The sequence below is a fragment of the Bactrocera tryoni genome, chromosome 3 (genome assembly GCF_016617805.1).
Source record: "Bactrocera tryoni isolate S06 chromosome 3, CSIRO_BtryS06_freeze2, whole genome shotgun sequence".
NCBI classification, from domain to species: Eukaryota; Metazoa; Arthropoda; class Insecta; order Diptera; family Tephritidae; genus Bactrocera; species Bactrocera tryoni.
Window position 1 is genome coordinate 44,196,874 of NC_052501.1, and position 13,158 is coordinate 44,210,031.

General features: G+C 39.3%; 1 long non-coding RNA gene across 1 annotated transcript in view; it reads right to left on the reverse strand.

Annotated features, from left to right (window-relative positions):
- Positions 1-2,123: 2,123 nt before the first annotated feature.
- The window catches only part of LOC120770337, a 77,909-nt gene continuing 66,874 nt past the window's right edge, over positions 2,124-13,158 (reverse strand). The window contains exons 2-3 of the long non-coding RNA XR_005704929.1: positions 2,395-2,536; positions 2,124-2,332 (exon numbers count right to left, since the gene is read on the reverse strand). This is a non-coding gene — a long non-coding RNA (uncharacterized LOC120770337). The remainder of the gene's footprint in view (positions 2,333-2,394; positions 2,537-13,158) is intronic.

Genomic DNA, 13,158 nt, shown 5'->3' on the forward strand with positions numbered 1-13,158 from the left:
ATTTTTTTTGTAGCGTGGCTTACATACACATAAAGCTTGTGTAAATAATTTATTTTTACTATAATTTGTTTTCTCTTTTTTCTTCTTTTAAATTCAATTACTTAATTTTTGACGTTCACGTTTTCCGTAAATCATTTTTTATATTTGTTTATTTTTTTAATTCATTAATTACGAACGCCCACAGAATGAAATCAAAAGATTTTGGGTTTTATTGATTGCTTAAATATTGCTTTGTACTGTTTTCTTTGTCTTTTCCTAAGCTTCTTCTTCTTAATTGGCGTAGACACCGCTTACGCGATTATAGCCGAGTTAACTACAGCGCGCCAGTCGTTTCTTCTTTTCGCTACGTGGCGCCAATTGGATATTCCAAGCGTAGCCAGGTCCTTCTCCACCTGGTCCTTCCAATGGAGTGGAGGTCTTCCCCTTCCTCTGCTTCCCCCGGCGGGTACAGCGTCGAATACTTTAAGAGCTGGAGTGTTTCCGTCCATCCGGACAACATGACCTGCGCTGCATTTCTAGGCTGACATTGTTGGTGGTGTTTACGCTGGTTCCCAATTATACGAAACTATCTACAACTTCAAATTTATGACTGTCAACAGTGACGTGCTTTGCTTCCTTGTCCAGTCTGGAGAAAGCAGAACTAACAGCGCGGGTGTTGAGGCCGATGATATCAATATCATCGGCATACGCCAGGCGCTGTACACTCTTATAAAAGATTGTACCTTCTCTATTTAGTTCTGCAGCTCGAACTATTTTCTCCAGAAGCAGGTTGAAGAAGTCGCACGATAGGGAGTCGCCTTGTCTGAAACCTCGTTTGGTATCGATCGGCTTGGAGAGGTCCCTCCCGATCCTGATGGAGCTTTTGGTGTTGCTCAACGTCAGTTTACACAGCCGTATTAGTTTTGCAGGTATACCAAATTCAGACATCGCGGCATAAAGGCAGCTCCTTTTCGTGCTGTCGAAAGCAGCTTTGAAATCGACGAAGAGGTGGTGTGTGTCGATTCTCCTTTCACGGGTCTTTTCCAAGATTTGGCGCATGGTGAATATCTGGTCGGTTGTTGATTTGCCAGGTCTAAAGCCGCACTGATAAGGTCCAATCAGTTTGTTGATGGTGGGCTTTAATCTTTCACACAATACGCTCGATAGAACCTTATATGCGATGTTGAGGAGGCTAATCCCACGGTGGTTGGCGCAGATTGTGGGGTCTCCTTTTTTATGGATTGGGCATAGCACACTTAAATTCCAATCGTTGGGCATGCTTTCGTCCGACCATATTTTACAAAGAAGCTGATGCATGCACCTTATAAGTTCTTCGCCGCCGTGTTTGAATAGCTCGGCCGGCAATCCGTCGGTCCCTGCCGCTTTGCTGTTCTTCAGGCGGGCAATTGCTATTCGAACTTCTTCATAGTCGGGTAATGGAACGTCTGCTCCATCGACATCGATTGGGGAATCGGGTTCTCCTTCTCCAGGTGTTGTGCGTTCACTGCCATTCAGCAGGCTGGAGAAGTGTTCCCTCCATAATTTAAGTATGCTCTTGGCATCAGTGACTAGATCACCTTTGGGGGTTCTACAAGAGTATGCGCCGGTCTTGAAACCTTCTGTAAGCCGCCGCACTTTTTCGTAGAATTTTCGAGCATTACCCCTGTCGGCCAGCTTATCAAGCTCTTCGTACTCACGCATTTCGGCCTCTTTCTTCTTCTGTCTACAAATGCGTCTCGCTTTACGTACTACAGATAACCATATTTCGGGGCCCAGCGAAGTCAATTTAGCTCGCCTTCGAACGGATGTTCTTAGGCTACCCAGAGGATACTTGGCCAAAGACCGGAAGTCGTGAGCTGCTTGAGCCATGTGTGAAAGAATCGTTTCTGGCCACTCCCAAGTGAATGGCGATCAGAGAACTTTCCTCACTTGCGTGAACTTCTACACATGACTCCATCCTCCTCCTAAACTAGAGGAAGAAAAAGCAAAACTTTATCCCTTTTCTACTGAATATTGGTACTTTACGCTCATAGAAATCGATTTAAAACTTTTAACGACTTGAAAATTAAATTGAATGATAAGAAAAATATAAATTTATATGTATATAATAAACAGGAAACGCTTAAATTTGCCATAACGAAATCAAGATAAGCTTGTCTGGATCAGAGGAAAAGGTTATTGTTTAGTATTCTGAAAGACTTTAGTTTAACCCAAAATACACAATTATTACAGTTAAGTATAGCAGTGATTCGATTATAGTCCCCATACTATGCTTTTCATCATCTGGATAAGAGCTCAAAAGTGTCCAGTAGACAATTCAAACGATTTCAGAATCGGTTCCGATCTTCAGCACCTGAAAGCGCAACATTCAATTACATTAGAAGTTTTAAATGTATTTTTCTGGGCGTAACATACCAATAGTTAGTTGAAACGGGTTAAGATTTTGCCTTTTCTTTCTTTAGTTTGGAGTTTTTGAAGTAGTCCATGATAATGGGTATTTCCCTCATTCTCTGCCCTTTCTTCATCATCATTTCATTTCAACAATTACGCCAACATTCTAGAAATAATTGATGGGAAACGAAATAAACAGAAAGTACCGTTACACAGCCACAAGTAATTCCAACCTATGTATTTTGATAAAAAATTGTTGGCCTTTGAAATAAGTCACTAGTGTATGTATGTACATATATAAATAAAGACTCTGGCATATATAAAATAATATAAAAAATCAAATTGAGAAATTGAAAAGTATACACATATATGGACGTATGTATGTATATATAGTATGTACTAACCTCTAGTCCCTTCTGCACAATCTAACCTCCAAATAATTTTTTGCTAATTAATTTTGCAGATAAAATTATGCTTACAAAAATACATATGGGGTACTCACAACCCGTCGTAAAGCATCGTAAAATCGTAAAATTATAAATTTTTACACTTGTATAAAAACATTGTTGTTGGATTTCATACAAAAATGAGTTTACACGTTTACAACTCTCAATGCTATGTTTTCGAATCGTTATAACTTATAACTTTATGAAACTTGTGAAAACCCTAATACATTCATAAACAAATGGTCATTTTCAAAACATATGTACACGTAATATTTAAAAAAATATTCACAAAGTTCAACTTCACCTTATAATTATAAAAAATAAATAATTTCGTTCTAAACAAAACAAAAAACATAATAAAAAAAATAAATACAAAAAAAAAATAAATAAAAAAAAAATAAATAAAAAAAAATTAATAAAAATAAAATAAATAAATAAATAAAATGCAATTAATCAGCTTTTTACACATTTTTGGATTGTGTATTTTTCATTTACCCGCACTTATAGCAATTATACATTTGCAAGTTCAATGTTTTCTTTTCATTTAAAATTTCGTTTATGTCCTTTTTAGTATTGTATTCTGCATTTTGTTTACTTCGTAACTCTCTTTTAAACGTATAGTATATACAAGGTCTGTCGCAAAAGAAACAGGACTGTTAAAAAAACAACAAAAAATTAATATTTTTCAAAAGTTATATTTTTTTATTCAAAGTAGTTTCCTTGTGCTTCGATATTCGCATTTCAAATGAGTGTTTAAGGTCATTTTTCGGAATGCTCTTGAGAATATCGGTCGTCGCCTTTTGGATAGCTGAAATGTCCTGAAACCAGTGTCCTTTCATGGGCAAATGAAGTTTTCCAAATGGGTAAAAATCACAGGGTGCCAGATCAGGTGAGTAGGGTGAGTGATTAATGGTTAATATGGAGTTTTTTGTCAAAAGCAGTGACAAGCGTCGACCGATGACACGGCGCATTATCGTGCAACAGGCGCCAGGACCCTGCCTCACGGTATTGTGGTCGAGCACGACGAATGCGTGACAAAAGACGCTTCATAACACCAAGGTAAAACACAGCATTAATCTTCCATTTTTCAACTGTATATGGAAATGCCTGAAGGAAACGACTCTATAGAGTTTGGTTGACATAGCTATAGTAGTTTCTGAGATATGTATAAAAAACTTAGTAGGGGGCGGGGCCACGCCCACTTTTCCAAAAAAATTACTTCCAAATATGCCCCTCCCTAATGCGATCCTTTGTGCCAAATTTCACTTTAATATCTTTATTTATGGCTTAGTTATGACACTTTATAGGTTTTCGGTTTCCGCCATTTTGTGGGCGTGGCAGTGGGGCGATTTGGCCCATCTTCGAACTTAACCTTCTTATGGAGCGAAGAAATACGTGTAGCAAGTTTCATCATGATATCTCAATTTTTACTCAAGTTACAGCTTGCACGGACGGACGGACGGACAGACAGACATCCGGATTTTAACTCTACTCGTCACCCTGATCACTTTGGTATATATAACCCTATATCTGACTCTTTTAGTTTTAGGACTTACAAACAACCGTTATGTGAACAAAACTATAATACTCTCCTTAGCAACTTTGTTGCGAGAGTATAAAAATTAGCACTAAACATACCATAACGGGTCAAATGACCCATTTTGAACTTTTGCATTGAAAATGCGCGTATAATTTTATTGCGATTGCACATTTGACTTCATGACTTTTTCTAGGTAATTAATGTACAGTTATAAAAATATTTTTGTTTTGTTTTTTTTTGTTTGTTTGTTCTGAGTAATCCTTGTTGTATACCGATATCTACCACAACGGGTCATTTGACCCGGAGAGAATTTTTCTGTGTTATGAGATTATCGAGTCATATTTGTAGTCAGTAAGTTGCACATTCTTCCAAAGACTGTTGTGTAAAGTAGTTCAACGAAAAAAGCTCAGAATAATTTCAAGAAAATATCAAATTTTAGATTGAAAATAGATTTTTAGTGTAAGAAAAAGTGGCAAAAATTTAAAGTATTTTAGCTTATATTTTATTTTGATAGCTATAGTAATACAGATCATTTTTTACCCAGAAAAATGTCGAAGCAAACAAGACAGTACAAGTTCTTAGAAGATATAAATAATATTGGCGAAGAGTTGTCAGAAATTAGTGAAGATGAATTTTCTGAAAATGGAGATATATTGGTTGCAAATAAAAATGAGTTTGATTCTACAGATACTGACGATGAAGAGGAAAATATTGTGAATGTATGTAGTGGCCGAAAAAGAATAAGATTACTCTCAAGTTCGGAAGAAAGTGAAGTAGAAATAAATGAACAAAATATTGCAGTTGATGGATCTGTTTGGGAAGAAATACAAATAGGTGGCACACCTGGAAGCCCACCACTTCATAACATTTTCAGGCAAAAAGTAGGCCCAACAGGATATGCAAAACGCCATATAATGAGAGGTAAAGTTAGTACTGCATTTTCATTGATAATTGACCACCGTATTATGAACCATATAAGAACATGCACAATAGAAGAAGCAACGTGAGTGTTTGGTTCCGATTGGAGTTTATCTAAAAAAAAAAATTAGGTGCATTTAGCTGCATATGGAGCAAATAATTTGAATATTTCCTTTTTGTGGAATAACATATGGGAGCCTAAATTTTTTTCTGAATCTATGAGCAGAAATAATTTTACCGAAATTCTTAGATTTATTCGTTTTAATAAAAAAGTCAGCGGATCCAACGTTTGAAAACAGATAAATTCGCTTTGGTATTTGCAATTTGGGATATTTTCATTGAGAACAGCCAAAACTGTTACAAATCGGGTGAAAATATTACTATAGACGACAGCTATTTCCGACTAAAGTGCGATGTAGATTTACGCAATACATGCCTAAGAAGCCGGATAAATTTGGAATCAAATTTTGGTTAGCATCGGACGTCGATAGCAAAGACGTCATAAATGCAACAACAAAAACAAGAAAAAATACGAAAGGATCGTTGCCTAAGTCTACTACAGATGCTTATAAACGTATGAGATGTCAAATAGGATACTGTAAAGAAAATAAAACCAACAAAATTTGCTCTAAAAGTAAAACATATGTTTGCGGAAAATGTACAATGGAAACACTTATATGTAAAAAATGCGTTAAACTATGAATTAAAAATTTTAATTTTTTGCTTTTATAATAGAAATGCACAACATACTATTTTATTTAATTATAACAAATTTTCTTTATATTTTTATTTCCTTCCTAACATCCATATTTCATACATTCAAGCATGAAACATACAGTCGGGTCATTTGACCCGATATGGTAGAAATAGGTATATATTAAGGCTTGGTATGATTAGTGTTAAAAATAAACTCTGCATAAATACTTACATATATGAAAATTAACTATATGAAAAGCTGACTTCAGTCGAAGAACAATAAATACAACTGCTGCTTGAAAGCGCAAAGAATGCGAAAAATGTATTAAATCACCCACTTGTGTAGAATTCCTAAAGTATGTTCAAAACCACCCTCAATATCAATTTACAGCGCCGCCAGATGCCCCAAGACACAACTTCTAGACATAAGAGTAAAGTAAGCTTTCTGGCCGGATTAATTCAGACAGACGAAATAAAAATAAAACAACAAGAAAAATGTTGCTTTATGCAAAAAAAATCACACGCCAATGACCGAAACGAGTTTGTTAAGAGCAAAGAAACAGGACAAAGGAACTCGCATAGAACTGCAAATAATCTTCTGCGTACACACTTTACTACTTATGTTCGTTGTTATACTTACATATGTAAATATTTACTTCAAACCAGAAATAATAAAAACCATGAAACAAAAATTGACTTTGGAAGTGGATATAATCCAAAACCGAAGGCTCTAACGTTGCAAAAACGATAGTTTATTGACGTGAATATATAATGGCAAATAAATATAGACAACAAAACAAAGCATCTTTCAATAAAAAAAAGTATTTCGGAAAGTTTTTAAATTGCTTTGTCCTTCAAGACCTCCATGATTCGCTGAACTTGTTAATAGATAAACTTTGGTATTGCTTAGCTTTTATAAATATGGATCTAAGCTCCATCTAAGAAGTCTAAGTCTGGTAGAAATTTTACGGGTTCAGGACAGTCTATCATATACCCGTACCACTGCAGCTGTCCCCCTAAAGGCGATCACCAACAGGCGCAACTGTCCCTGGTGGACAAACTCCAAGATTGTAGGAAAAAGGTACGTAAGAATATAAATGCAGAGGAATATTGGCAACAACTCCAAGACATGCGCTATGGGTTACAACCTCAGCAGGTTTATATATATGTATAGTCAACCTCCTAAGGGACAAATTCAGGCTACTTGTCGCATTCTACACTGGCCACTGCAAGCTGATGACGCACTTATACAATATGGGCTAACTTCTTGCGCAAATTTCCGGTTCTGCGACGGGGAGTCTGAAACTCCAGAACACCTGCTAATTGACTGCATAACAGTTTTCAGAGACAGGTTAAAGGCCTTGGAATCCATGTTTCCAAATGGGATTACATCGCTTCACTAACACCCAGCAGTAAATTGGACTTTATCAATAAACGGGGGGTAGGTGAGTTTTTATGATTTAGGAAAGGGCATAATAGACCTAAGCTTAAATGCTTTATCACGTATTCTAAAAAATTAAAAAAAACAACAGAAAAAATGTTTTTTTTCGGCAAACTCAATTTATTTTATTCAAAATAGTCTCCTTCTGCTTCAATACAGCTTCCTGCACGGTCCAAAAGCATGTCGAACGAGGGTTTTAGCTAGCTGGCCGGTATGGCCGCCAATATGCTGGTGCAAGCCTTTTGAATGGCCTCTATGTCTGCATAACGCTTTCCTTTTATGGGCAAATGCATTGTTCCGAAAAGGAAGAAGTCGCACGGTGAAATATCCGATGAATACAGAGAGTGGTTAATGATTAAAATGTGATTTTTGGTCAAATAATCGGTCACAAGCGACGATCGATGTGACGGCGCATTATTGTGCAACAAACGCCAACGCCGGGTGGAACAAATTCTTTGTGGAAAATACCCTTGGAATCATAAAAACAAATCAGCATTGTCTTTACTTTTGACTTCTCCGTGCGCAATTTTTTGGGTTTCGGCTCGTCCGGTGCCTTCCATTCAGCACTCTGGCGTTTCGTTTCGGGATCATATTGGAAACACCACCAGTCACAATATTCTTAAGGAAGTTTTTGCCCTTTTTTACCTCTTTAATGATGTCCTTCGAATGTTGGATTCTAAGCAATTTTTGGTCGTCAGTCAATTTGTGCGCAACAAACCGTGCACTCACCTTTCGTAAGCCCAAATTGACCGACGACCAAAAATGTGATAAATCGATGTTTTGGAGATGTTCAATTCCATGTCCATGAATTTCAATGATGATTTCGGCTGAATTTTGATGAATTTACGCACAGTTTCGATGGAATTTCCGGTGATCATGGATTTTGATTGGCCCACATGTTGATCGTCATTTATGTTCTCACGACCACTTTGAAACGTTGAAACCACTCGTACACTCTGCTACGGGATAGGCAATCATCACCATAAACTTATTTCATCAATTGAAACGTTTCGGTAAAAGTTTTACCAATTTTAAAACAAAATTTAATGTCGACTCTTTGTTCGAAGCTTATTTTCGCACCGATAACACAAACATACTGACACTTAAAACGCAATAACTTCACTTCCAATAAATGAAATGTCATGAAATTCTCACTGGGGCGCTAGATTCAAAAAGTCCTGTTTACTTTGGAAAGGATCTTGTACTTTTGCTGCAAACAAAAGTCTCATGGAAATGTTGAATTTATATCAAAACTTTAGATTTGGTCTCAAAATTTAGAGCATGACCAATCAAAGACGACGTTTCGAAGTGATTGAAAGTTGTCAGTTAATATAGCAAACAAAACAGTTTTCTGGAACAATAAAACCAATTCTATACCTGAATAAACATCAGAATTTGTTTCGTAAGTTTAAAACGTATAAACGTATAAACTTGAGATTCCTATATACATATGTATGTATGTTGAAAATTATCGGAGAATCTGAATTTACTATATAGCTGAAAATTGGAGGATGGAGTCATGTGTAGAAGTTCACGCAAGTGAGGATAGTTGTTTGATCGCCATTCACTTGGGAGTGGCCAGAAACGATTCTTTTACACATGGCTCAAGCAGCTCACGGCTTCCGGCCTTTGACCAAGTATCCTCTGGGTAGCCTAAAAACATCCGTTTGAAGGCGAGCTAAAGTGAGAAGGCGAAATATCCCCTACATAGGGTTGTGCGCTGGGTTTGCGACCCGCCACGTAAAAAACACCCCCAATGAAAGGAAGCAACAAGCCTCGGATGAGAGACCCCCCTTTTGATGACGACCATGGCAAACGAAATAAGGATTACGATTTAAGGGCATGCACCTGGAATGTCCGGTACCTTAATTGGGAAGGTGCCGCTGCCCAGCTGGTTGATATCCTCGTGAAAATAAAGGCTGACATCACCGCCGTCCAAGAAATGCGATGGACGGGACAAGGACAGGAACGTGTAGGTCCTTGGGGCATTTACTACAGTGGCCATATAAAGGAGCGCAAGTTTGGTGTGGGATTCGTGGTGGGAGAGAGACTCCGTCGCCGAGTACTATCACTCACTCCGGTGAATGAATGTCTAGCCACAATCCTCATCAAAACGAGGTTTTTCAACATATCGCTGATTTGCGCCCACGCCCCGACGGAAGAAAAGGACGATGTGACCAAAGATGCCTTCTATGAGCGCTTGGAGCGCGCCTATGAGGGCTGCCCCCACCACGATGTCAAAATCGTGCTTGGCGACTTTAACGCCAGGGTGGGCAAAGAAGGTATATTTGGCACGGCGGTCGGTAAATTCAGCCTCCACGACGAAACATCCCCAAATGGGTTGAGGCTGATCGACTTCGCCGGGGCCCGAAATATAGTTATCTCTGGTACTAGATTCCAGCACAAGAAAATACATCAAGCTACCTGGCTGTCTCCGGATCGAAAGGCCAACAACCAGATCGATTATGTTGTGATAGACGGAAGACACGTCTTCAGTGTTCTAGACGTGCGTACGCTCCGAGGTCCTAACATCGACTTGGACGACCATCTTGTTGCAGCAAAGATTCGCACCCGCCTCTCGCGCAGCAAAAAAACGCACGTCAACAAACACAAGAAAGGTTCGACGTCTAAAAGCTGCAATCACAACAGACAGCCGAACGATTTTCTACTCGGCTTGCACTCCTGCTCTCTGAGAGTACTCGTCAACAACTCGGTATAAGGGAACTGTGGGACGGCATTTCAAATTCCTTATGTACAGCTGCTTCCGAAACCAATGGTCTTCGGAAAATGCAAAAGAACAGCTGGTACGACGAGGAGTGCTGTGTCGCAGCGGAGAAAAAACAGACTGCCTACCTCGCAACGTTATGATCGACCACAACACGTGCGGGATGGGATAGATACCGAGAGTTGAAGAGGGAAGCGAGACGCATTTGCCGACAGAAAAAGAAAGAGGTCGAAATGCATGAGTACGAAGAGCTTGATAAGCTGGCCGACAGGGGTAATGCTCGAAAATTCTACGAAAAAATGCGGCGGCTTACAGAAGGTTTCAAGACCGGAGCATACTCTTGTAGAACCCCCAAAGGTGATCTAGTCACTGATGCCCAGAGCATACTTAAATTACGAAGGGAACACTTCTCCAGCCTGCTGAATGGCAGAGAACGCACAACACCAGGAGAAGGAGAACCCGATTCCCCAATCGATGACGATGGAGTAGACGTTCCATTACCCGACCATGAAGAAGTTCGAAAAGCAATTGCCCGCCTGAAGAACAGCAAAGCGGCAGGGGCCGACGGATTGCGGGCCGAGCTATTCAAACACGGCGGCCGAGAACTGATAAGGAGCATGCATCCGCTTCTTTGTAAAATATGGTCGGACGAAAGCATGCCCAACGATTGGAATTTAAGTGTGCTATGCCCAATCCATAAGAAAGGTGACCCCACAATCTGCGCCAACTACCGTGGGATTAGCCTCCTCAACATCGCATATAAGGTTCTATCGAGCGTATTGTGTGAAAGATTAAAGCCCACCGTCAACAAACTGATTGGACCTTATCAGTGTGGCTTCAGACCTATCAACAACCGACCAGATATTCACCATGCGCCAAATCTTGGAAAAGACCCGTGAAAGAAGAATCCACACACACACCACCTCTTCGTCGATTTCAAATCTGCTTTCGACAGCACGAAAAGGAGCTGCCTTTATGCCGCGATGTCTGAATTTGGTATTCCCGCAAAACTGATACGGCTGTGTAAGCTGACGTTGAGCAACACCAAAAGTTCCGTCAGAATCGGGAAGGACCTCTCCGAGCCGTTCGATACCAAACGAGGTTTCAAACAAGGCGATTCCCTATCGTGTGACTTTTTCAACCTGCTTCTGGAGAAAATAGTTCGAGCTGCAGAACTAAACAGAGAAGGTACCATTTTTTATAAGAGTGTACAGCTGCTGGCGTGATATTGATATCATCGCCCTCAACACCCGCGCCGTTAGTTTCTGCTTTCTCCAGACTGGACAAGGAAGCAAAGCACGTCATAACTTTGAAGTTGTAGATAGTTGCGTATATTTGGGAACCAGCATAAACACCACCAACAATGTCAGCCTAGAAATCCAACGCAGGATAACTTTTGCCAACAGGTGCTACTTCAGACTGAGTAGGCAACTGAAAAGTAAAGTCCTCTCTCGACTAACAAAAACAATACTCTATAAGTCGCTCATAATTCCCGTCCTGCTATATGATGCAGAGGCTTGGACGATGACATCAACTGATGAGTCGACGTTGAGAATTTTCGAGAGAAAAGTTCTGCGAAAGATTTATGGTCCTTTGCGCATTGGCCACCGCGAATATCGCATTCGATGGAACGATGATCTGTACGAGATATACGACGACATTGACATACATTTCTTCCATCTGGTCTTTAACACATTGCTATTAGAGCGCCTTTATCCATTGACCATTCAATCTATTCCGGATCTGAGCGATATTCCGAACCACTGATCGGTAGTATACTTCCTGTATATTATGTGATTTTAGATAAATGTAGAGTTTCGGAATAACCATAAGTGATAGCTAATCTAAAGTATATATTTAATATAATATTGGTTCTTGTATATCCTCGGGAGTTACATTAAAGCTCAGGGTCTTATACGAATGTATTTAATGATGCAATCTGCCTCATCTCAATTTACTTCAAAAGAAGTATTTCTACTTCTTCGATCTCCCTCAGAGAGCCTTTGTTTGTGTGTATATACATACATACATATGTATATGTATATGGGTGCACCGCACGACTCGTCGGCAGAGTCTAAAAATAAGGAAACTCAAAACTATATTTTATAAAAATAAATCAGCACATTTTTTAACGAAAGCGATACAAAAAGTGATTACACAAAAACACAGAAATCTTAAAAACAAAATCACAAAACGCGAGGAAATTAAGCGAAAAGCCCAAAACAAAGACGAAAAAACGAAACAAAATTGAAATTTTGGTGGTGAAACACGGACAAAAAATGTTGCCGACGAAGTAATTTCTGCTTTTCATTGTAATTTTTTATTTGTTTTTTTGCTTCGCTTCTCATGCAGAAACTTAGTCAAAACAATAACGAAACATAATAAAAATAATGAAAAAGGTTAAGGATAACGTAAAAATGAAAACAAAAACTGAATTATGAACTCAAGTTCAATGATCCGATTAGCGACAAAGCCAACAATAACAAAAACAAAATGAGAGAGGAAATTATAACAATAAAAATAAACAGCATGAAGGTAAAACCTTACGAACACGGTGGTGGCCGAGGCTCCACGGTGGGCAGACCGGGAATGGACAGATATGCCACAGCCATCTCTCCGTGTGTCAACGAAGGGTTGCACTGGTGGTAGCGCGCCGTGTTGTTGTCGACCAAGACATTGCATTGACCGCGTGCCATTGGAAGTGACGGCGGCAGCGCCAGACACACACGAATTGAGATGCATCGATGAAATGGACGGCCACGCGGCCACAGATGTACACGAACGCATGAACGTACAAATTTATATACTTCTCGTAGTCAAGTAGCATGTTTGTTTGCACACGTCGCCGACCACCCGTGGACTGTGGAAAGCGTTGTCAGCAGGTCACTACGCCAATGCTACACGAAAGACGAGCAACATAAATGCGAATGCCACAAGTTGGAAAGTAAGAACGTAAACAAAGTAGGCGAGAATAAAAATAAAAACAAAAAACTATAAATGTGAGTATGTCAACACTTGCCAC